The following is a 23,892-nucleotide window of genomic DNA, read 5'->3' as shown; positions in this document are numbered from 1 at the left end:
CTTCTGTGTGCTTTCCAGTGAAATGAGACAATTAATCAAATACTATATGAATTGCATAAATTTGGTCATAAAAATAACCTTAAAATTTTAATAGCTATGCATTTTTGTTGGAAAATTAATCTGCAGTTTGAACATGAACATTGAGCTTGTCACCTGTGAGTGAAAGAATGCATCTGACCTTAATGCATCTCCTGCAGGCTGACAGGCACATGTATATAGTACATCAATACATTCAGATGCTTGTTAAGTATTTATTATGTCTTCTTGCATATTTCTGATACTGGAGTTTTTGTTCTGTCGAGTTTGAACAGTCACTGTCAGGAGTTTTGCTGAACTTGAAGAAATTAAAGAGCACTCTGCTTTTGCCAAGTGGAAACATTAATGTTTATCCCAGGAGTATCTTGATTCCAAAGATTCCTATTTCTTAATGCTTGAACTAAGCTGGTTGCAGACAAAGTGCAGGAACTGTGCCGTGCCAGAAGTTTGAACTATAGAAAGTTCAGTATGTATGGAAGAGTAAACAGTTGCACCATTTATCACTGTTTAGAGCACTGATCCTTTTTTTTCTTTTTTTAGGTATGGGAAGGTTATTGTTAAATGAAACTAGACAGGTGTTTGATATCCATAAGCCAAATCATTGATCCCCCCCACTGTGAGGACAAATATACCATTCATATACCTGACACACGTGCAGTCTAGCCCACACACATTCTGTGTAACCATGAAAACTCGCCTTCTACTAAATACTCATATTTGTATAAGTCTTTGAAACGGGGCAGTGTTCTTCCACTTGATGTGCACAGTGCTGAATAAGCCCTCACTCCACCTGTTGCAGGTCAAAGTTTAATGTCACCGGTCAGAGTTCATTTCTGCAAGGACTGGGTAAATAAAAATGGATAGACAACTCTCTCTAAAGAAAATGTTTCAGAAAATTATAGTGCCATTATCAAATATACAGTATGAAGCTTCAAACTGTATCATGCAGATCAAAGAAAACATTTTCAAATGTGTACAGACTTAATTTGTTTGGCACGTGGGTCATTTTGAAAGCTTTTGACATACAAAAGAAAAGGGCCTATTTTCCGTGTAACAGTATTCTCTACAGACAGTTCTGAAATGGATTTATGTGTAAATACAAAATTATTACCATGTTAATGTCAAGCAAGGCCTGTCAATTTTTCAGTTTAAATGGGGCTTATTAAAGGTGTTGATAGGTGTTCAGGGTAGTCTACTTTCACATACAAAACAATACAGTACTTAAAAAGCAGAGGCACAATTTGAAATTAATGTTCTCTTCCTGTTTGAATGTTTTCCTTCTCTTACAGAGCTCAGCTGTCGTTGTGGTTCTGCAGCAAGTGTATCTCATGACCACAACTGACAGCAGACAGTGAGAGAACTCTCACACTATAAAACTCTCTCTGAAACCTGTTTTTATTTGAGCTGGCTTGTTTGCAGTGAAGCTCCGTACTGGGGCGCATCAGTAGGGTAACTGAGCCGTCAGATCCTGACATACCATAGACTTTTATGGATCTTTTGTACTGTACCGGTTGCAGGACTCCACTTTTAGAAGCATTTACTCCCAGTCCCACCTCTAAGGGATTGGAGGCATGGACTCAGCCTAATTAGCCTGAAAAACAATAGCTCCCTGATCGACATTCCATTGTACTCCCTAGCATTGTCCCACAGATCCTGTTTCATTCTCTCGATAAACAAGAGTCTATATTGGACATGCAGTTGTTAGCATTGTCCTGATTTCTGATACTCAAGCTCCCTAGTGCTTATTCTTTCCAATGTAAGAGCAGGTCGAATTGGAAGGTACAGCTGTCCCAAATGGAATATAAGTGTATTGTAAATGGCAGACGGTTGGTGCTATTTTTTTTTCTTTCAGTTTATACCAAGTGAAGGGTAAGGCCTTGGTAATTAAGTGTCAGAATGACTGAGGGAGGGGAGGGGCAAAATGTTAATGTTATTTTGACGGACGGAGTCAAAAGTGATTTCTTTCGGTAAGCAAGGATTATAACACAGCTGTTCTCAGAGCACCGGGCTCAGTGGAGGGTAGACATGCGTCCCTTTTAACCTTCCTGAATGATGGAAATTCATTTATGTTCTCAATTAGGGACATATTAAAAGAGTTCTTTCTGCAAAGGATTGATTGGTGTGGAAACAAATGTGCATTACAGAAGGCTCATGCAATACTTACCAATACACCAATTTAAAAAGTCTAAAACTAGGAGAAAAGCTATTGAAAATATTTTGAAATATGTTTTATATACCTTTGGTATATTCATATTTTGTCTTTCTTTGGAGAGTCAGTTCCTGTTTTGGTTAAAACATACTGTTCTTTTTTTCCTTTAAAATGACATATTTAAAGCACATCATGTTGGAGGAGACAGAGTGCATTAGCAAACTGATCTTTTGTTCTCCTTTTTTATTTAAAAATACCTGCCAAGTTAAAACATGTAGAACTTCACTTCAGTTTTATTGCTTCTTGACACATGAACCAAAACAAACTGAAGAGATATTAGTCACTGTATTCATTCAGTATGTCTTTTAACAACTTTGTTTTTACAAGGTGAGTTTATTCAGGAACATTCTGTCAAAATGCTCTTCAAATCACATTGCTGGAGTAATCCGGAGTGCAGTTCATTAGTATGTAAATTATTGTTCTAATTTCTGATCGGTTGTTCTGGATGAAACCGTTAATTAACTTAAAAATGAATAAGATATCTTTATCTATTATCACTTTCTTTTTTTGAATTAGACAAATTTGACCACTAGCAACATTTTACCTTGGAGAAGCAGTTGTACTTTTGTAAGATTAGTACATAATAAGTAAAAAAAACATAAAGCCATAATTCCATAAATAGCCTTAAATTATTGACTGCAGGGAGTTTCAGAAAGCAAGGACAAATGTAATGAAGGCAATCTTCTTGTTTCTGTAAAAGCACAGCCTCTTATGGTCTTGGTATGAGAAGCGGCGGGTAAGAAGTCACACACCCCTTCACTCAAATACAGGGCTTTCTCAAGGGGACAGAAGAAAGAACGGAAGACATTTGAAAATATTTGGGCAGCTGAGCTATAGCTTGAACCTGTTAACATTAAGCACCCTGTTCCCAAGAGAGCTCTGAGGGACATGTATCAATAACCAGGAACACATGACAAGTTACAAGAATGTATACTATTAAACTATACTCCCAATTAAAACAAGTATGCTCATCCTTATTTTGTTAGCTGGTCCTTTGCACAACCTGCCTCAACACATTCATCAATTTCTGTGGTGTATGCTTTGCTTATTCGAGTACAAGTACAAATTTCTGTACGGTACTTGAAGTGGAAAAACATACTTCCTGTTGACACAGTAAAGTGTTGTCACTTTTATTTGTTACTTTTTTATTTTAATAAATCTGTAATAGTGGCAAGACTCCTGTCTTCAGTGCATTTGTGTCCCTGTAGATATTTGTGAATAGCATTTTAAGCTGAAGTTATAAAACTGACCTGCGCTCCCAGCTGCAGTTAGCGATGCAGTATTTGTCAAAAAGTATATAGAGTACCATTTGTCAACAAGCATCTGCAAAAGCAATTTCTGTTTAAGTCAGAAGATTTTTGCATTTTTATAGATATAATTCCCTTTGCTTTTTACAGTGTTTGGAAACTACCCTCAGTATTACTTAATATTATTATCATCTGCACAGACAGTACATTATCTGCAGACTTTTTTCCCATTGCTTTGGTTGCTGTACTTTAGAAATAATAAATCAGTATTATCATCTAATGGACATCCTCAGTGCTCAACCATTTGCAGTGTAAAACTTTGTTAGCCTCTGAAATTCATAGACCAGAAATAACGTTTTTAATTTGCTAATGTGCAGATGTGTTAAAGAGTACAGACATCTAGCATGTAATAGTGCTGATGGTTGTCATGAAGCATGTGCACTTGATCTTTATACCTGAGTGTGAATTTCACCTTAGAGCAAGATTAAATATTAATAATTCATTTTTAAACATAAAATCCAATGGGCACTGAAAATGTCCCTTAGTAATGACATTTTTGGTATCTGAGGTACTGTAGGAGTAGCTGGTATTTTTCTACTATTGAAAAGAAAGGAGAACAGTCAAGGCCAGCTGATTGTCAGGCACTGGTTAAGCGTGAGGACTTTGTGCCATTGGGACTTTTGAGCAATGGTTGGCATTCTGTGGTGCTGTTCTTCTCACTCTGCTCCTGGGGGGTCACTACCACTATCGCTAGCACTGTTATGTCTAGAGAAAGCAGACAACATTTGGTGTGAAAGGTGTGAAAACTAAAAATAAATAAATAAAGAACAAAAGGAAGATTGGACAGATTCAATTGAAAAGGCTGACACTTGAGTGAGTGGTTCTGCTCCATCTGTTTATTAATGTCACATGTGGCATTTGGAGCGTGTCTGTTTTTCCCAAGAGCTTCCATACTACACATCTTTCTGGACTCTTATTTCAATGCTATATGCACCCTGATGTTTAGAGATGATCAAGACAGGAGCCTTTCAGACTACGGGGGGCCTATTGTAACTGCAGTGCGATTAAACTCAGTATAAAATGATTTGACCCTTATGTTTAAGTATCTGAAATGGTTTTTTTCTGTCTTGTGTAATGAACTGTTTTCTTCTCCACTGTACTATTTAGGATTAGAAAAAAACCTGTTCTTGGCATATACTATCTTTGTCTTCGCCTTCCGAGTAGAGGAAGATGTAATGCAATTTCATTCTGCAGAACCGAAACTCAGAAGTATTTCAAGAATAGATTTAACCTTTTACCTTTGCATGGGCTTTCTAGTTTTGATTCCACATAGACATCTAGTCCAAAGAGAATCTCTGTTCAATTACAGATAAGGAAACAAAATTCCCAGAATACATGGGACAAGTGCATTCTTCTTTTTTAATAAGTTTGGAATTCTCCACTGTTTCGCTGTGTACATTACACCTTGTGGAACAGGTAATTGTAAAAAGAATTAGTGCAAGTAGGGGTGGTGGATGGAGGGATCTGTAGAATGGAGGATGTAGGCTATCCTCAAATCTAGTTGGCCTGATATTTGCAGACTGTGCCTGCATGAGAGCTGACATCGATCAGAGGAGTGATGCAGCTCTTGTTGACAGCACTGCAAGCTCGTAAACACTTACCTAACCACAGAGGTTGCTGTCGAGAATTCAAGGATACCCTGTCCAACTCAAGTTCAAGCAATCCTGGTGGTACCCAGCCTGTTATGAATTGTTCTTGAGAGAGTTTCCAGGTTCAGCTCGCCAGACCTGCAATGTCTACATAGGGATATAAGCCTGTGTGTTCTTTGAGCAATGCAGGAACCCAATGGGAATGTTTCTTTTAACCCATGTGAAAGGGAAATGAAGGGAACGCAGCTCTGGTGAAGGCAGCTCATGTGTGGTTGAAACTAGTGCACTATGTTTATGTGCAGAAATGACAGAAGTGTCATCAATTAACAGAATAGTATAGCCTGACTAGAACTGTGATGCAATCTTTTACTTGGGCCAATGTTTGTCTTTTCTTTGCATGGTTTAAAACTGGAATTTGGCCTCCCAGTGTTTGCCAGGGCTTGCTTCATGCATGAATGCCTGTTATAACAATTATGGGTTTTATCTGTTCAAAATGGATCTGGTTAGATTAGGCTCTTTATAGTTTAAAAAATATTATCAGCCAGGGTTTCATAATATAATGTGAATACAATATCTCTTGTGGTTTGTACCATTCTAGCCTTTAGATAACTCATACTATTTGTCATAATTAGCAAAGCCACACACGCACAAATAATATATAAACACAGCTGAATTTGCAGTCTGTTTAATGATGTGAATTGTCTGGTTTCATTGTTTTAACTGCCCTAGATACAATTTTCATGGATGATGTTACTTGCCAAGGGCACCACAGGATATGCTATGTGGAGCTCCTGGGATGGTGTGATAGAGGTCTTAAAGAGACATCAAGGTTTTTTATATAGTAAAAATCCTTATATCCCCTATATGCCTTATTCTACAGTATGTTAAGGCAGCAATTGAATTTCTGTAAAGAATAGGTTTTGATCATGTTCTGTCCTGATTTTGCATGGATTACAGTATTGGCATAGTTTGGATTTTTTTGCAGATCCGATGAATCCAGAGAAATTCAAAACAAGTGCCACTGTCAGGGTTGTTTTTATTTTCTTTTAAGTCCTTCAATCTGGTGGTCGGACCACCCTGAATGTGAATTCAAATTTAATGGCTGCCTTCTTAGCTAATCAATTTCACTAGGCACTGGGAGGCATTAGCATATTTACAAATTTTCAAAAATGTATTTTGTCTTTTTTTATGTTTACCTAGGATGCCACAATAACATGAAAAAATACTAAATATGTCTATCCTGCCAGAACTAATCTTCGGTCATCAAATCAACAGAGAATACATTATCACATTTTTTAGGTGACGTAAGACTGGATTAAATCTAATTTAAACCTTAGAGTTACAAATTATCCACCAAATACTTGATGCAAGCATTTATATTTTGCCAGAAGAATCTTGGTTCTGTCAAACAAAATCTATGAATTATCCCAAATAGATTGGCCATTTGACCAATCTTGCTCATTTGCTTGCTAGAAGTTCATCAGTTGCACAGTCTCCTTCACCCATTTCTTAAGTTTTTCCAGAGAATGAGGTGCAAAAGCTTGACTGGGTAATTTCTAAGTATCTGCTACTCTCTGATTAAAGAAGAGACAGTTTTCTCATCATAAATTGGTCTCATAACCCCTTGTTCTCATTTCACTACTGATATTAAGGTATAGTTCTTTCAGTTGACATTACTATCATTGAAACCAGTCCTTGCAAAGTCTCTTTGGTTTGAGACCAAAGAGACTCAGTTTCTTTGCAGTTGGCAGGGGACAATGTGTATGTGATCTGGAACACAGTGTCGGTAGTATGGGGAGAGTGAATCTATTGAATAATTAAACTTGAATGTGTCAATGACATACCATTCTAAAATCTAAGATGAGTGTTTATTAAGGAAGTCAGTGCTCCCTGTACATTCCACACTGGATACGAAATCTTTAATAAATGGTTATCAAGCTACCCATCGTCTGCTACCATAACAGAACATCTGAAAGATGGGATAACAATCGTTGTAACATTTTTGATGGAAACTATTCTAGTTTTTAAATGATTCACATACATTACATAACTGCAATAAGAATGTGCTATGGTTCTAAACAGAACAAAAATGTGACTGTATATAAACATCTGGCTTAATACATTTGTTTGAAGTGGTGAAAAGCACTTGTATGTTGCAACCTGTAGCCTTTTTTATTTTTAATTATCTTAGTATACAAATCTCTTCTGGAGAAAAAGTCATGTTATATCAGATAAGGGAAGGTACTACAGTCATCCATGTAAGCCTTATGTGTTGGTAGTGTATTTCTCTAGATCTTCATCTTTATTACCCCCATCCTCTCTTGACTTTTTTCTCTGGAAGCAAGCAGATGGCATAGAAATGGAAGTGACACTTGAACCATTAAAGGGGAACTGCAACACTATTTTCATAGTTTGGATGATTTTAAACCGCAATAAAAGTAAAATGTACACAGTAGGTTGTAAAACTTCCAGTTTGCATCACAAAAATAGACTACATTTTCAAGTATTCGTAGCAAATACTGTGATACAGAATGAGGCATCAAAACGTCCAGTGACATGTGCAGCCCTACAGTATATAGGGTTGCGAATACATCTCTTTTAATCCAGTGGAAATATTGCTTTCAATTTCGAGAAGGTTTTGCCAAACAAATACTACTTGTTAACTCTGCATACAGATCACATTGAAATGTTTCTGCGGTGAAATATGTGCCACACAACCTGTATTTATTTGCTCTTCCATCACATTACATTGGTTATTACATTGACTAGTGAGCAGGAAGGGCAGGAATTGTCGCAGTTCGTGGCAACATGAATGCCAGTTTGCAATAACATGGCGACCTACAGTACTTTCACAAAGTTCACGATTTTGTCCTTAATTCCAAATTTGTATTTTTTTCCTATACCGTTTAGGAATTTATTTTGTAACCAAGATTTAATAACCAGTGTGAGAAATTGGGGCAGCAGTTCCCCTTTAAGTGCTTGGCATGATGGATTAAATATAACATCATAAAGAACGTAGTAGATTCTCTGCAAAACTTTCACAGCAGCTAACCTTGAGAGTCATGAATTTGCACTACTGTAAAGTGAATCTTAATGTTTGTGTTAGGATTCTGTTTTGAGGATAGGCTGCCAAACAAAAAGTATTAGCATCTGAACTGAATCGGCTGTTATTTTTCCAGATCCGACTGACAGCATACAGTGTGTATTGGTTAGTGATGACCACTAAGAAGCAACACGGAAAAAACTCTATTTGGTTTTCAAAGCCAGTGAGAAAAGTGCTAAAGTGCTGGCAGTAACCACGGCATATTGTCATGTTGTAATAAGTGAGGGTCAAATTTCTCAGGACTGATATAGGCTGCAAATTGCATCTATAAATTCCTGTTTCATCCCACCACGGCTAACAAGGTAATAACAGTTGCCTCCTGCAGCCATGGACAGAAAATGAGGTTCCTAGAAGCTAGAGGCAGTGGACAACTGCACACCAGCTTTTCTTTTATTGCAGAAAGCATTCCACTTTTCTATTATCAGCCCATTAGGCAATGTAATTGCATTTTGCAGGCATCTAACTAAAAGCTTGATAAAGGCTGACTAGTGCCACTTTATTAAGGCTGGATTCCTTTTTTATTTAGTTGCTTCTGCAGAGAATCTACACTTCGTTTATTTTGAGCACACTTTGTCAGTTTCTGAAAGTAATAACCTCTTCAGCTTGGTACTTGACTTAGCTGATGTGTATGTAGTATAGAAAATGTAAGCATCTTTTACTTTTCCCCACTAAGAAATGGAGGTTTTCTTGGAATGGGTCACGCTCCCTGTCTTGGTTTACTGGATCCAGGCCTACCTTGAGATCTGTTCTATGGAAATTTCTGCGGCCTGGGTCCATAGTGCCAGAGGGAGGAGGGTGCTGGAGGTGTGGAGTGCTGTTGCTACAGTGGTTAGTCCGAGTTAGAAGCTGCTTTATCTATGTGCTGCATTAGCAAGGGGCAGGTGATGGTGATGGGGGGTATCCTGTTGTCCCTGTTGGGTTTTTGATCACCTACGATATGAATTAATTTTAAGAGAAAATAAAAATGTAAGGGCAAAAAGAAACCAACTGAGATGGATATAGCATCTGTACGAACTGACACTGGTTTAAAGGTCTTTTTCCCATTTTGGATAGAAAAGCTAAGTGAAAGGGAACTGTTTGTTCAATAATAGCAACAATGTGTCTAAGAATATGGATGTCTAGGTTTGATAAAGCATACTTTAGGAACAGTAGATATGTTCTTTTTCAAATTCAAATCACTCTGCACAAGCATTCTGTGCTTCAGGATTATAAACCTGCAACTGCATGGTGATAATTATTACTATTTATTGTAAATTTCAATAGGGGAGGACTTCAGGTTTAACCAGAAGAAGCATGCTACATTAACTGCGCTAACATTTCAACAGTGACTCCTCTGTGTATCAGTAAACTTTGGCAGTACATCAAGTAGATTTTACACACACTCCTGACAATAAAAAAATATCCTGGAGCAAAAAAAGAAAATATTTATTAATGAGTAATTTTCTAATACAGTAGTTTACAACCTGTTTCCACTGCATTTTTTGTGTTGTTTAGGAGTTGATCACAGTTGAACACCGATCTATATTAAAAAAGAACAGTAAAAATTATAAGTAACTAGATCATTATATACAAGTTGCTGGAATGTCCTTGTCTGAAAGTGACAAGACTAAAGCAGGATAAGGCAGGCTGTAACACCAATGGAGATAATGACAGAAATGAGAAGTATTTCCAAAACCACACTTTCCATTATATTGATGTATTATATTGGCAATAAACATTTGTCCTAGGGTCTCTGGATTTTATACTAACTAGATCTTAAATAATTGAGTTGGTTATTTGGATCAGACATTGAATCAGCTATCATTTTAGGTGTTAATTATTAACTAATTGAAAAGTGTCTGCATTACCTGCAGAGCCTTGGGCCTTGAAGACTAGATGCCCATCCCTTTATTTTTGATTAGGTTAGACTTGAAGCACTGAACATCACTCTAGCTGGGTTTTGCAGTAGCAGAACCAAACACAGCAGAACACAAAAGGTCTGGAAACTAGTACTAAACAGTTCAAGGTGGATGTTAACAGTGATTGTTTTTTCATATATTTTTAGGTTAAAGAGCAAATACTGTACTTGTTTGGCTATTTCTGCAAAACCACCTTGTTCAGTCAGCCATTTGCTGCTGCAAATCTTTTAGATGTTATTTTTTTCCTGTGTAAGCAAATAAATAAGTTTGTTCCCCACAACAGATTATGAATCAGTATAGCTGGGGTAACTAATGGGGGTACAGTAATAGGGTTTTATGGTTCAATTCTGTCTTAAAACATTTAGGACAGATTTATTGTTCTTATATGGAGAAACAGCCATGTTCTGCTTCAACAATATAGCAGAGTAGCTTGTTCTACACTTCCACAAGCCTTTGTGTAAAGTCATGCCACCTGTTCCCGGTTTTAAAGCCATTTCACACTTGAGTCTGATTCAAATTTCAGTTTCAACGCTCTAAAATCGCACTGCTGTGCCTCTTAAAACCTAATATACACAAAAGACTGTAACTGACAAGTATTTTCTAACACTTAGACAATGGAGCTGCATTGTCCTGAGTGCCTGTTGCATGGCTTCAAGGTGTTAGGGTGTGTTTCTGCGCTGATGAAAGGGTTAAGCCCCCGTGTGCCACCTCCCCACCCAGCTCCGAGTCTCTCCCTCTGTGATGGGTAACAGGAGTTGCCTTCGGAGGAGCTCTGTAAAGCACATGGGCGGGGGGGCAGGGGGGTTGGAAGGGGGTGCGAACAGCGGCACAGATGCCTCTGGGGTCAAGCCTTTAATAATGATTACAAACTGGAGCTGGCTGCTGGAGCGACAGACTGCAGCTGTGGGACGGGCAGTCTTTGAAGTCCCCCCCGCCTGTTGCGAGGTCTCAGGCCCTCTTGTATGAGGAGACGCTGGAACTATGTGGCTGCCTGTGGGAAAGAATGTCACGGGACGCCAGGGTGACGGAAGACAGTGATGGCGGGGGAGTTTTAGGAGGTTAGTGAGTGTCTACTAATTGAGGTATGGCCAATAGAAAGGTGGATGCACTGTGAATTACCGCACAGCCAAAGTCAATGCAGCTGGCATTTGGCAGTTCATTTTTGAAGAAATCTTCAAAGCCCATTTCATTATTTTTTTGCAATCATTTGAGTATGCGTTGTTTGATTTTTGAGTTCTTGGTGAAGTGACATTTCAACTGGAATACCCAGTTGAAATGGGTAGACTTTACTGGAATGGTAGACTCACATGAATTGAACAGATGTGATTGTAACCCCTTTGTCTTTGCATGTATTGTCATCTGCATGCTTTTTGAATCTCCACAGGTTTAGGTGAGGAAAAAAAAATGGAAATTTCATCCAAAGTGTTACACAACACCATTTGTGCTGTTGTGTTTGTAATTCCTTTGTGCTCTGTGGAATATACAGAGCAAAATAAAAGATGATTAGGAGTCACTCTGAAAATAATGGCCAAATTTAGAACAGTACAATATTTTAGAATCTGCTGCTAGTTTTAATAAACAATTATATAATAAGTGCATCCCACATAACTTCAACTAAATTATCTATAGGGTATTGTGATGATAATTCCTCTCAACACTACTGAGAAGTCATAGCAAAATTCCTTCCAGAAACTAAACAAATCTTGACTCCCTCACAAGAAGAGCAACATAATACAATCTCCCTACTTTGGGAGATTTTCCTGTTGCCTATGTGTTGCAGGCCTGTAAATGACACAGTATTGAGTTTTAAACAGCAGGGGGTGATCTAGTATCAAAAGAATGTAAGCTGAAAAAAGGGAGAAATCCTTGTGCATTTAATTTTTTTTGGTGTTTTAAAAAATGTATATTAGGGTCATGCATTGTTTTCACTGTCTGCATAGGACTAGACATCTGGACAAAAAGTGATGTGAGGGCAGATATATACTCTGAAAACAATGGCCTGTGTTTGACCTTCAAATGTTTGATGAATTGCCCAGTATTTAAAAAGGCCGGGTGTGTTCAGAGAAACAAATGAAAGCAAACTTAGCAAATTTATATAAGTTTGTTAGATGGATGAACGTGTTCATTTATTTGTAGTAGCAGTAGTAGCTCAGTGTTCTTGGGTCAATATGAACACATTCACATAGTATTCAGATTTCCTAGTCAGTATCGTTAAGTAAAACTTAGAGTTCACATTTTAAAAATGTCTAGATTAAAACAAATACCAGACAAGACAAAAGATGTAAAAATAATGTCGAATACTTTAGTGTTATTCAATCCTATATGTATTAATTTAAAATATTTTTTTCTTTACTCTGTACATACTTTTCTTAAATTAGTGGACTGCTTAGTTTTCTAAGCGGTGTTGTGTGATTTTTATATCTGTTTGGTTTAATTTGTTTCAAGAAGAGTGAGTCAGGTTTTCCAACATTATATTAGAAATTGTTTTTTTTTTTTAAAGGTGAATGTTCAAATCAAATATCAAATCAAATATTTTTAAATATTGCATTTCCAGTTCTGTAAATAGTGAATTACTAAATCAGAGATTTCCGGCATTCAGTTTACCCATTACTGTCTTTATAATTAAATTACACTGGTGACTTTCTGGTGACCTAATCAAAGATGATTCATTTCAAGTTCTGATCATTATCGGAACTAACTGTATTTTACCTCGGTAAGACAACCGGGATAGTGGAAGGATGGGAATTACAGCAAGAGAGCTGTACCTTCTCTTACCTTAGTTAGGTGCATTATTTCCATACAAAGTACTGTCCACAAGAAACTGTAGAAAACCTTTCCATTAGTGTGGTAAATTTGCGACCTTACCACACAGTACTTTCACCCTGTTAATTTTTATGCTTTTGAGCATGTCTTCTCTAGTTATGCTATAGTTAAATTATTTTACTTTAAATGGTACAAATTCCTGAGTGATACAAATAGATTAAGTTTAAATACAGAATTGGCAACATTTGTAGAATGTTAAGCAACTTTGTTGGTGCTAATATGTTAAGTGAGAATGAATTATATGAAATCTCACTATTTCTATTTATTTTTTAACGTAAGGTACAAAAAAAACTGTCCAGGCATCAAGTGGCCTGTCATTACATGACAGTGTAACACCACTTGAGAACTGCTTGCTATACTTTCAGAAACTCATTACTGTTCTATAAGTGTAGCACAGCACTTTATTTTATCTAGAGGGTACCCTTTAAACATCCAGACCACAAGTGTAAGAGGAAAAGTGTCCCATCTCATCGCCTTTTGTGTGTCATTGACTCCTTTTTTTCACTACTGTATATAGTGAATACATATTTTGAGTATTTAAATAGCGCTCGGATATAAAGGTAGATTTCTAAAATATTTTATAAATTTTGCTTTTTAAAAAAAAAAATCCAGAAACAAGTTGAGAATTTCACAGCAGATTAGAGAACAAATAAAACAGCAAAGTTCCAGGAATATATGCATTTGAGTTTACCAGTTAAGTATACTGTATACATTGCAGTAGGCAAGGGAAATGGGAGTGCGAATGGTACAGTTAGAATTATATCACTTGAAATGTGTTAACATGTTAACGCTTGCATTCACTAATGCTGAACATGAGGTTTAGAGAACACTTATTGCCTGCTTTGTCTTGAAAAGATTTCTTTCCTGTTTCTTGTTGTACTGAAGTACAGAATTGAATCTTTCTTTTTTCTTTTAGTGTGAAATTTGGTTTTCATGTATGTCTCATTGAAGAGTTTTTGGCATAAAGTCTGTCATGAAAGTTACAAAATGGTGTTGCCATTTAATTTAGTCCGACCAAAGCAATTTCACAGTCCATAATTTTCTTTTGCCCCAAAGGGCATAAACAGACATGACATCATAATATTTAAAGATCAATGAATTATTTTTGTATGAATTAGAAATGGAAGAGTAACAGGACCGATAAGCTGTGCATATGACCTCATGTGCTCTGTAACAATGATACATTGTTTTTTATGGCTTCATTACAAGAAATTACAGTTCATATTTTTTTTATTTGACATTTTATTGCCATTAGATCACCTCTAAACTACACCATTCTTTAAGGTGGTCACTCATGGGTTCTCTTGCTGTGCTTTTTTTTCCACACAGAAAATTGGCCTTTGCTGCTTACTCTGAATTAGATTAGGAGCCCCCAAGGTTCAGTGTAAGGGATCGGTTTTCTGTTAGAACATGCCCCAGTGAGCTTTTATTTCTTACAGATGGCAATGAAGATGTGAAGGAGGAAAAGGGTTGTCATCTAAACTACCTGCCAATACTTTGAACATAATGTTAATGTGAGGGTTTCTAATGTAGACAGTCTTCAGAGGATTTCTATATGTATTGTCATTGAGACTGTTTATTTAATGGAGGTAATTGTATGCTGCTGTTTCTGTTCCACAGGATAGCATTTACCTGTAAATTAAAGATGATTAAGTCTATAGTATTGTACAGATTTCTCCATCATGAATCTGAAAAACAAATGAAAAAAATATATATAAAAGTATAGACCCCACAATTCACATCAATAGATTGACATCTGTCAGTTTACTGTGATATTCGTTCAAAAAAAAACATAATTTCAGCTGTAAAGCTACTATATAATGAAGATTGTTATATACAGCAGTTGTGCTTGTAATTACGTTTAATGCAGTTAACGTTTACTCATTGAACATATTAGCAATTACATTATTTAATAGACTATTTTTTTACAAATGTTTTGTCATTCAAAACTAGATTAATTGCAACTATTATTAATAATAATAAGAAGAATGTTAAAGTGCTACCAAATAAAGTTCAGTGATATAAGAATTTAGGAATCAATAGGAAATTTTTTTTTTTATATAATTATGCATACTATATATGTGAGGTTTTGTTTTCTCTGGAGCTAAATTTAAGGTTTATCAGCAAAAATCCTTTTGAGTATTTTTTCTCTGGATCAATAACACATAGAATATCACATCCCAGAATCAAAGTGGAAAGTATGTGTGGTTATTATTTCACTTCTTTATTAATCAATGCGTAATAATTCAGTGAAGCCAGAAAATAAAAAAAAATAGTATTGATTGTCAGGAACACTACAACTTGTTGAACATTTTATTCAGTAAAACACTAGTTATTACAGAAGCAACCAGAAAACATTTAAATTATAAATGTAATTATAAAATTAAATTCAAATAAATATTAGAGAACTAACAATCTATCTGAACAGTTGTGGATTTATGGATTTTTTTATATAATGCTTACACCTGAAGCACTATATACTTTCATTATTTATTTTACATGTTATAGAGTTATTCTTCAGAATAAATTAAATATTTATTTTCTTTAAAAGGGTGGTTTTATGTAATTACGTTTCTTATGCTTTATTTATGTAATTCATTATTTGTGTAACTCATTATTTTTAAGAGGCTGATAAGCGTGAATGCGGCGATGCCTCCTCAGTCAATAAATAAGCCTCAGAGTGTAATGCCGCGTTTGAGATATTCTGACCAGATGCATCATAGCAGTGGACGATCATATGAAACATCTGGTTTCCTGCACTTTGCCTGAGCTGCCGTTGTGTGTCCCTTAAACTGACATTAACATTTAAGCTTTTAAAATAAATGATTAAAAGGTGACTTGGGAATCTGGCATGTCCCGACATTGACTTCAAATATTCCACTTTTTTGCTCATAGATTTGTCTTGTGTTATAATGCCAGTGTTTCTAGGGCAACCTTAAATGTTTTGTTACACATCGAATTAGATTGATTGTCCTCAGGCCAAGAAACAAAAAATACACGGCGCAGTATTACTGGACTGGCCAGGTCTCTTTATTGGGTGGAAAGAGAACACCGTGGGCCATTCAATTGCTCTTTTATGTTATTATATTCTATTTCATTGCCCTAAATTCTAATCGTAATAAAATGTATGATGTAGTATTTGCTTTTTGTAATAGTTCTGGAATTATTTATGTTTTATTTAGTGGAACAAAAACTGTTGGAAAGAGTTATTGTTTTGCGTGACTTCATGAAAGATAAATGTGATTTGTTTATGTAAAAATAAACAGTACAGACACCATGGCACGAAGCACATGGAGAAGATGTGGCACTTGCCCATTCCTTTTAAATATTTGGTAGCCAAACTAGATACCTGTTATACTACATTATATCTATACTGTATACTGTATATATTAATCACATTTGCAGTAGGTTCTTAACATCTAATGTAAAACTAAGGAGTATACAGTAATTATTTGCGAAGCTGCCCGTTAGTGTGGTAAAAAAAGTGAACAATGTAAGAAAGGAAAATGGACCCATGGCATAGCAGACACAAAAGCGGAAAATGGATTCTACAAACAGGGTATCAAACAGAACCTTCAAACAGTGCCAGCACTGAACCAACTAATTGATTTGTCTTTTCCTGTCTTTAGTTCCGAATCACACAGGAGTCAGACTACGTGAAGAACCAATACTGAGTTGATTAATGAAGTGACAGGCTCATAGATCATGAGCTTCTGTTTATCCCGAGCATCCAACTGCAGTAGCTGCGTCAGCTTTTTCCACACTGCTGATTGTATTAAAACACTGCTCCTGGGAATGCTGTCTTAGCGCCACAGCATGTAACAGCCTTTCTTGGAAAATTCATAAGCAAATGTGAGAAATAGGTTTTTAAGTTCTGCACAAGCCATGAAGCATATAATACATATTTGTTATGTATTGCAACATAAATTCCTTTATATAATTAAACTGATATGTAGCTGATATAGAAAGGTACCACACCTTTATCGCCACACCACTGTTATCATTTACAGAGATTAAAATTACAGAGATCAAATGAATCATTAGTAATATCGTAGAAAACTATGACATTATCCAGTAGTACTTTCTTGCTCTGCACAAATAGTCCCTGCAATAATAAATTACTACTCTGCAATTAACCATTTGTTTGAACATTTGCAACACTTAAAATATTTTGTGTCTCTACATTTGGAAGAAGTTGAATTTACTAAATTTACTTAGATAAGCAGAATCAAGTTTAGGGAGAGGATTATATTAGACAGTTACAAATGAGAGGAGGCCATTTGCCTCATGTAGCCTCATGTGTTTGGATGTTTCAGGGTCTCTTCCAGTCATTTCTACAATTATTATAGGAAGTCAGACTGTCAGCTTCAACAACATGGCTGGGTAGCTTGTTCCATACTACTGCGGCTTCTGGTTTCTTAATTAACAAACATGGGTTGCTCTGGGCCTTTTCTGTTATTCATGTTTTGTTTTTCATCGAGTTTACCTGTGAAAGCATCATGCATGCTTACTTTGATAAAAGGATGTGAGGTTTTCTGTGGATTTGTACACCTCACCTGTGGATGTCTGGTTTGATGTCCCTGTCTCTTTAAATATCTTGCTTTCATTGTTGTGCACACTTACAAGTTTAAAAGAATATAAATTAGTCTGTTGTTAGAGTCATGCCCCAGAGGATTTCCAGCAGTAAATGACAATTATACTACGCAAATATTCATGTAAAAGCATTCTCCTTCAGAATTACCTATATTTAATGTCTCTTTTAAAAGAATGATAAATGATTTAAACATTTTTTCCATTTTTTTATTTAGAATCTACCAGATCCAGAAACCCAGACATTGCCTTTAAATTTAAAAGATATCTACAAATACTGCAATGCAGATGTGTTTTTTTATGTGGTGCAGAAATACAGTATATATATACTGTACCAGTTCTCCAAACTGTGTATTTGGTCCGTATGGAACTGAAATCTGTCTTTCTAAGTTTTGCGGAAGACTAATACAGTATATTGTAATTAATTAATTATTTAGTCAAATAGACTAAATGATCTCCAGTGAAGTTTCTTTCATGGTTGTTTGCTTTGACATTTCAATCAGCTGTGGTACCTTTTGATTTTTTTTATTTCATCCTGTATTCTCCTGTTTTTATCAAATGGGTCACAAATTCCACAAAAATTAAACAAAACAATAAGGGGAAAAAAAAGCCCTTTTAACAAATTTGAATTGCTTCCCCCAGAGATAGTCATAGCTTGAGACTATAACCACTGAAGCACGCTGGAGTGCTGGCATTCTGCCGAGCCGGCGTGTTACAGAGTGCCTGACAGCACTCTACAGCTTCTCCCTCGGAGTGCAGGAGGTTATTTTGGTAATATTTAAGTTCCACCTTAATAGCACTGAGAGGATTTCCCCCAAGGCAGAGTAGCAGCGTGCCAAGTGAAATGAATCCTGTGATTGTTGTGTTTCACCTGCTGCAGAAGTACTCTGAAAGTGCGCTTTTTCTATAACTGCCAGAGCACCAGAACTACTTAAAGTGCTCTCTTACATCATTCGGGTTGGAGAGACTCCAAATCAACACTGGCTTGTCTCCAAATACTGTATATATATGTATTTTTATCTTTTTAAATGAAGTTATTTTATAACTTGCCAGCATTTTTTTTTTCCTTTCCCTTTTCCTTAATTTGTGGTTATTCCTTCCTCAAAACTTATAAACCTCATTCATAGAAGATGTACTATTACTTTAATACTAGATACTCAATTCTAGTTTTGAATTTCATTAGCTTTCATTGTATGTCTACTCTCCGCTGTGGTAGAGTTTGTCTTAATTGGTTTATCATATTTGACTTAATGCAAGTTATGTCTTTACAGAAGCTTTTATAATACTTGATGCTGTGAAAGGCAATGCATCAATACTAATACTACTGCACTACATGATCCTTAAACATTTTTTTCAACTTTTGTTACACCTGTGGGAACTTTTACACAAAAAAGAACTATTACATACAGTATCTATACTCAAAATGTAAACAAATCATATTAGAAACTTGAACTTCATTTTATTGTATAATTAAATAATTGTGAGAAGAGCAAAAGTTTGCAAACCTGTTCACAACAAGGCTTTTTAAAAATAATAAGTAGATAACAAAAGACTATTAAGTCTATAACAGCTGAATATTGTTTTAGTTTCAGTTATGTTGTCCTGTATCTTTCCTCTGCCTGCTGAACTTTCCTTTCTTGATACTCTCTGATGCTTAATGACTTTATCTCTGTGACCAATCAGCTGCTGAGCGGTGCTGCTGAAAGCAGTTATGTTGGTCATGCCAGCCTATGTCATAGTTGGCACAAAGGTTGTGCACTGTACAGAACAGATATTAAAAAAATATGCATGATAGTCGAGCGTTACTATTCCCACTTTGACCAAAGGAACATCTTCTTTTTGTGTCATGGAAAAATATCCTGAGCATGACATGCAAAGTAGTACCGCCCTATAATATGGAACTGTGTAGTGTTTTCATAAGTACTCCTGAGGAATCCTTTGTTGAAAGATCTGCTTATCAGTCTATGGGAAGAAAGTCTATGAACCATGGCCTTGTAACAAAGCGTCATTTTGAAAGGTGATGAATTAGAGATTTTCTTACTTCCTTTTACAGCTGGATTTTCCCTACAGGCAAAATTGATGGTGATCGTGGGCCTCCAGATATACTGAAAGACATTGAAATTAGCCATGATGTTAGAATTGAGCACAGCTTAAAAATCTTAAGTAAAATACATTTTCATACAGAAACTCTATATAGCGTTATATAGTTGTGAATCAAAATGTTGTATGGTTGCTTTCTACTATTTTAGTGGGTATACGAACAGCTGTTCAGCTGTCAGAAGAGCAGTTGAGTTTGTCCTTCCCTGTACTGCCTGCATCACCTGCATCTTGTCAATTATCTGTAGTGACAACTTTCATGGGCTTCAGTCAATAGAATGAAAATTTACTTTCTACATCGCTATCAAAATGAAGCATCTATTTTGTATTTTATCACAAAGAGATGCTGGGACACAGTGGAGGAGACAAAGTGCTGTGTTTTTCTAGCCCATATCATGTCAGCAGAGAGCTGAATGAGATTCCTCTCCGAAGAGTGTAAACAACGTCTTATAAACAGAGAGCACTGCCATAGAACTTTTTTTCAAAGAGGTTGAATGACATATTTTTTCGGTGTGCGAGTAAGGAACATTTTCACACTTTGGAAATCAAGTTTCTTAGATGCCGTTGAAAACTTATTAAGTGGCCTTTGTGACTTTCATGTTGGTATGCAGAGGGTTGTGATGAATTCTGTGTCGCAGTTCTATCAAAAGAGAATCTTATGAATAGGTGCGTTGTCATCAGCCATGTGCTGATGAATGTGAGCCAAAGAAACCTGCATTGTGTCACACAGTAAACAAGAACTGAACTCAAAATGAAACTTGAGATAGATCACTTCAACCTTAACTGTGATTTTGGTTTTATTTTTATTCCCTGAGATGGAGGATGATAAAACATTAGTTTCAAGGAAAACAATCTTTAACTCTTAAATGTTGCAATGTGGTTGAACAATCTTAATTTCACAGTTTTGTGTTACAATTATTGCATATATTATTATGCATTTATAAAATGTAATAAAACATAACTTGCCAAGTTCTGAAAATGCAGTGTATCTTTAGAATAGAATTTGTACCAGTAGCAACTTGGAACATCATTGCAAAAAAAATAAATAAATACATGGATTGCATTGTACTGTATAGATTATCAAATTAATCTTCCCATGACATAGTGTCACATAGTTAGATTTTTGCAGGGGCAACAGATCAGATGATGTCCAGACATATGGTTTTCTGGACATCATACAGAGATTCACTGACATTTGTTACAATCAGAATCAGCATTTTAATCAGCAAGTCTTAAAGAGATCAATAAAACCTGGAAAAAAATCTGCAAGCATGGAAGGACCTCAAAGTAAGAATATTACATGAATCGACAAGAAAGCAGTTTTTCATCATTTTTGTTGGCTTTCTGCTCAAATGTTATAACTGGTTTGAGCTTCAAATAATCCATTACTGCCTAATGATAAATGTGAGGAATTAAGCTACTGTGTGTAGTCTGAAACAAAGGTAAATTAAAGAAGGTTTTCTGTCTGTATAATGTCTTTATGTATCTACAAGAATCAGTTCACTCCACAGTTACCTTCATTAACTTAAATTAGCATTTTGTCTTATCAAATTAGTAAACCATTGTCCGATCCGTCTGGTCTGATAGTTTCAAATGGAATGTTGTTTGTTTTAGATGAAAAAAAACTTGAAGTTATCTTCACTTACTGTAAAGAGTAATTATTTTTTCTGTACTATACTGTAAGTGTAGGACAGATGAGGAGTACCTAGTTAAGGAAAACTGCTTTAAGTAATACATATACTTATTGTTGGTGAAAAATAGGAAATGACAAAGATTCTTGGATAAGCACATGCTTTAAATTCAGTGTAGACGAGGGCAGTGATCCTCTCTGGATTTAGGAATATTCACTTTCTATACTGCAAGAGATCTGTGTGTATTTGTAGATTCTTCCCTGTCCTTCTCAAGAGTGTGGAGAAGCAATAATAAACAATAAAAACAATGCTTGACTATGTTGAATAAGTAGATTTTTTCAGTCTATAACAAAGGAGATCATTAAAACAGTAATAAATATAATCCAAGTATATAAAATCCTTAGGGGTGTAGGGTAGATTGAGTTTTAGAGTGGGGGCTGTTTCAGACTCCGTTGTGAAACAAGGGTACATGTTCAATATCAGGATGTAAAAGGGAGTTTGTTTAGATTATGGGAATGGCTATTCACAGTCATTGTGGGGGTCTGGACTGAGCTAACCTTCAGTGGTAATAGCCAAACCACTGGACTCCTTTAAGAAATGCCAGGATTAAATTTTAGATGCAGTCAGCTCCAAAATTACCAATGTATCTTGATAGGCAAAGATTATAATGAAAGTCTGGGAGGGATAACAACAGCCAAGTTCAACCAGCCTCATCTGTCTGTAACTAGTAACCAATCCTGAAGTTATTTCCTCACCTAAACATTATAAACCCTACACATATACCCGTCTCTCTTCTGCATGGACCAACAAACAAATCTGCATCTTGCCTATTTTACCGCCACTGCTGCTTCACCTTGCAGTGTATTTTCAAATCTGCTGCTCTGATATAGATCTGTTTGGTCTCAGGCCTGGAATCCCCGGGTCCTCACACTTATTCTTTCCCTGCAGTTTTTAATCTGTTATGCTGTCTAAGTCCATCACTTCTAAACCAAGCATATTTCAGTCCTTTCGGCCATCAATATTTTTCTGAAAATCCCAGATGATCTGGACAAACAACCTTGCTGCAAAATTCGCATCACAGATATTGAATTCCATTTCAAAGAAATGCTTAAAAGAAAGAACTGTTTTTTCTGTACCTTTCCAAGTTTCAGAATCAACAAGTCCTGGTCTTCCAACAAACCTCCGCACCTCCTGATGACCTCACTTGCAATGCTACAGTCTAGTTGGGTGCAATGACCTCTGAGCTGCCCGTGCTTCTGCCTGCTTAGTCTCTCTGTGTGTCTCGCACATCTAGAGTATCTGTTACCTCTTCAGTTTCTGTTTTTTCTTTGCCTCATTTACAGCCAGCCTGTTTTCTCTTCTCATTCTCTCACTGCTCATTTTTTTTTCAAAATCTCAGTTCCCTGGGTCTCACGCCTTAGGTTTATTTCCTTCTTCCATGCTGTTTAACACACCTTCCACTCATTTTCCTAGCTCTGTCCCCAGCATCCTATTCAGCTCAAAACTTTTGTTGCCTTTGGCCCCAGTTTCCTCCCTTTGGGCTCCTGCTGCTCCTGCTTCTACCTCCTCGGCCCCAGATTTGTCCAGTATCCTAAATTTAGCTCACCCATCAGGTGTCCTATGATCTTCTATGCCGCCTGATGTCCAAATTTACTCTTGGCCACCTCTTTCTGTACTCCACACCAGCAATTGAATCTTTCAAATCAAAATCCCCAGCTTTCCTCACCGAGCCCCACCGAGCTTCAGGCTCCATGTCTGTCCAATCTAAATGCCCTAATTTAATATTATTCCTGCTCTCTTCCAACTGTTCTACTTCTGGCTTAATCTGTGCCTTCGGCCCCAGGTTCAGGTCTTTCGGCCTCTGCTGTCCCTGACGCCACTTTCCTTACTGGTACTCCTAATGCCTTGATATTTACTCCGACCTCTGTTCCCTTCTCCTTCAGGCAGCAAATCTTACAAGGTACAGATGTCAATCATCTTCTCTCATACTCCTTCCAAAGCAGAACTGTTGACTGCATTGCTCTAATCTTATTTCGGCCATTAGAGCCATATCTGATTCAGTGTGTAAATTTGCCGTTAACACGACACTTTTCATTACCATGTGGAGTGTCCAGAGAAGCGCTATACAAGTGTAAGCAATTATTATTATTATTATTATTATTATTATTATTATTATTATTATTATTATTATTATTATGTTGTTATAAACCGACAGATTAATTGCATAACGCTTATTAAAGTACTTCAGACACAGCACAATTGTTGGATTTAATCAAAATACAATACCACTAACTATATATCTCAAGGCAATCTGAACTTTAACACTGTGTATTTCGTAACTAGATACAACAGGATAATGCAAATGATTTTTGGATTATGCATGCCAGATAATGTATCAATTATCTGGCAAAACACAATTGTAAAAGTAAAAATTGGGAAAAAAAGGTTGTTGTCCCCTACCTTGCAACATAGTGATAATTTCTTATAAACCCGCATTCCTGTTCTATTCTAACAATTTCTGAGTTCTGTCTTGCTTTCAGTATTTTCAGAGATACTGTATCGTGTTCAGTATTTCCTGACCATCTCCATGAACTGGACGATTATATGCA

The 23,892-nt window shown here is 36.3% G+C and overlaps 1 protein-coding gene across 1 annotated transcript in view; it reads left to right on the top strand.

Annotated features, from left to right (window-relative positions):
* The window catches only part of kirrel3a (kirre like nephrin family adhesion molecule 3a), a 304,458-nt gene that overhangs the window by 220,774 nt on the left and 59,792 nt on the right, over nucleotides 1-23,892 (top strand). The window lies entirely within an intron of this gene.

Source organism: Atractosteus spatula, chromosome 22 (assembly GCF_055471065.1).
Source record: "Atractosteus spatula isolate fAtrSpa1 chromosome 22, fAtrSpa1.hap1, whole genome shotgun sequence".
NCBI lineage: Eukaryota > Metazoa > Chordata > Actinopteri > Semionotiformes > Lepisosteidae > Atractosteus > Atractosteus spatula.
This window is presented reverse-complemented; position numbering and strand designations above follow the sequence as displayed.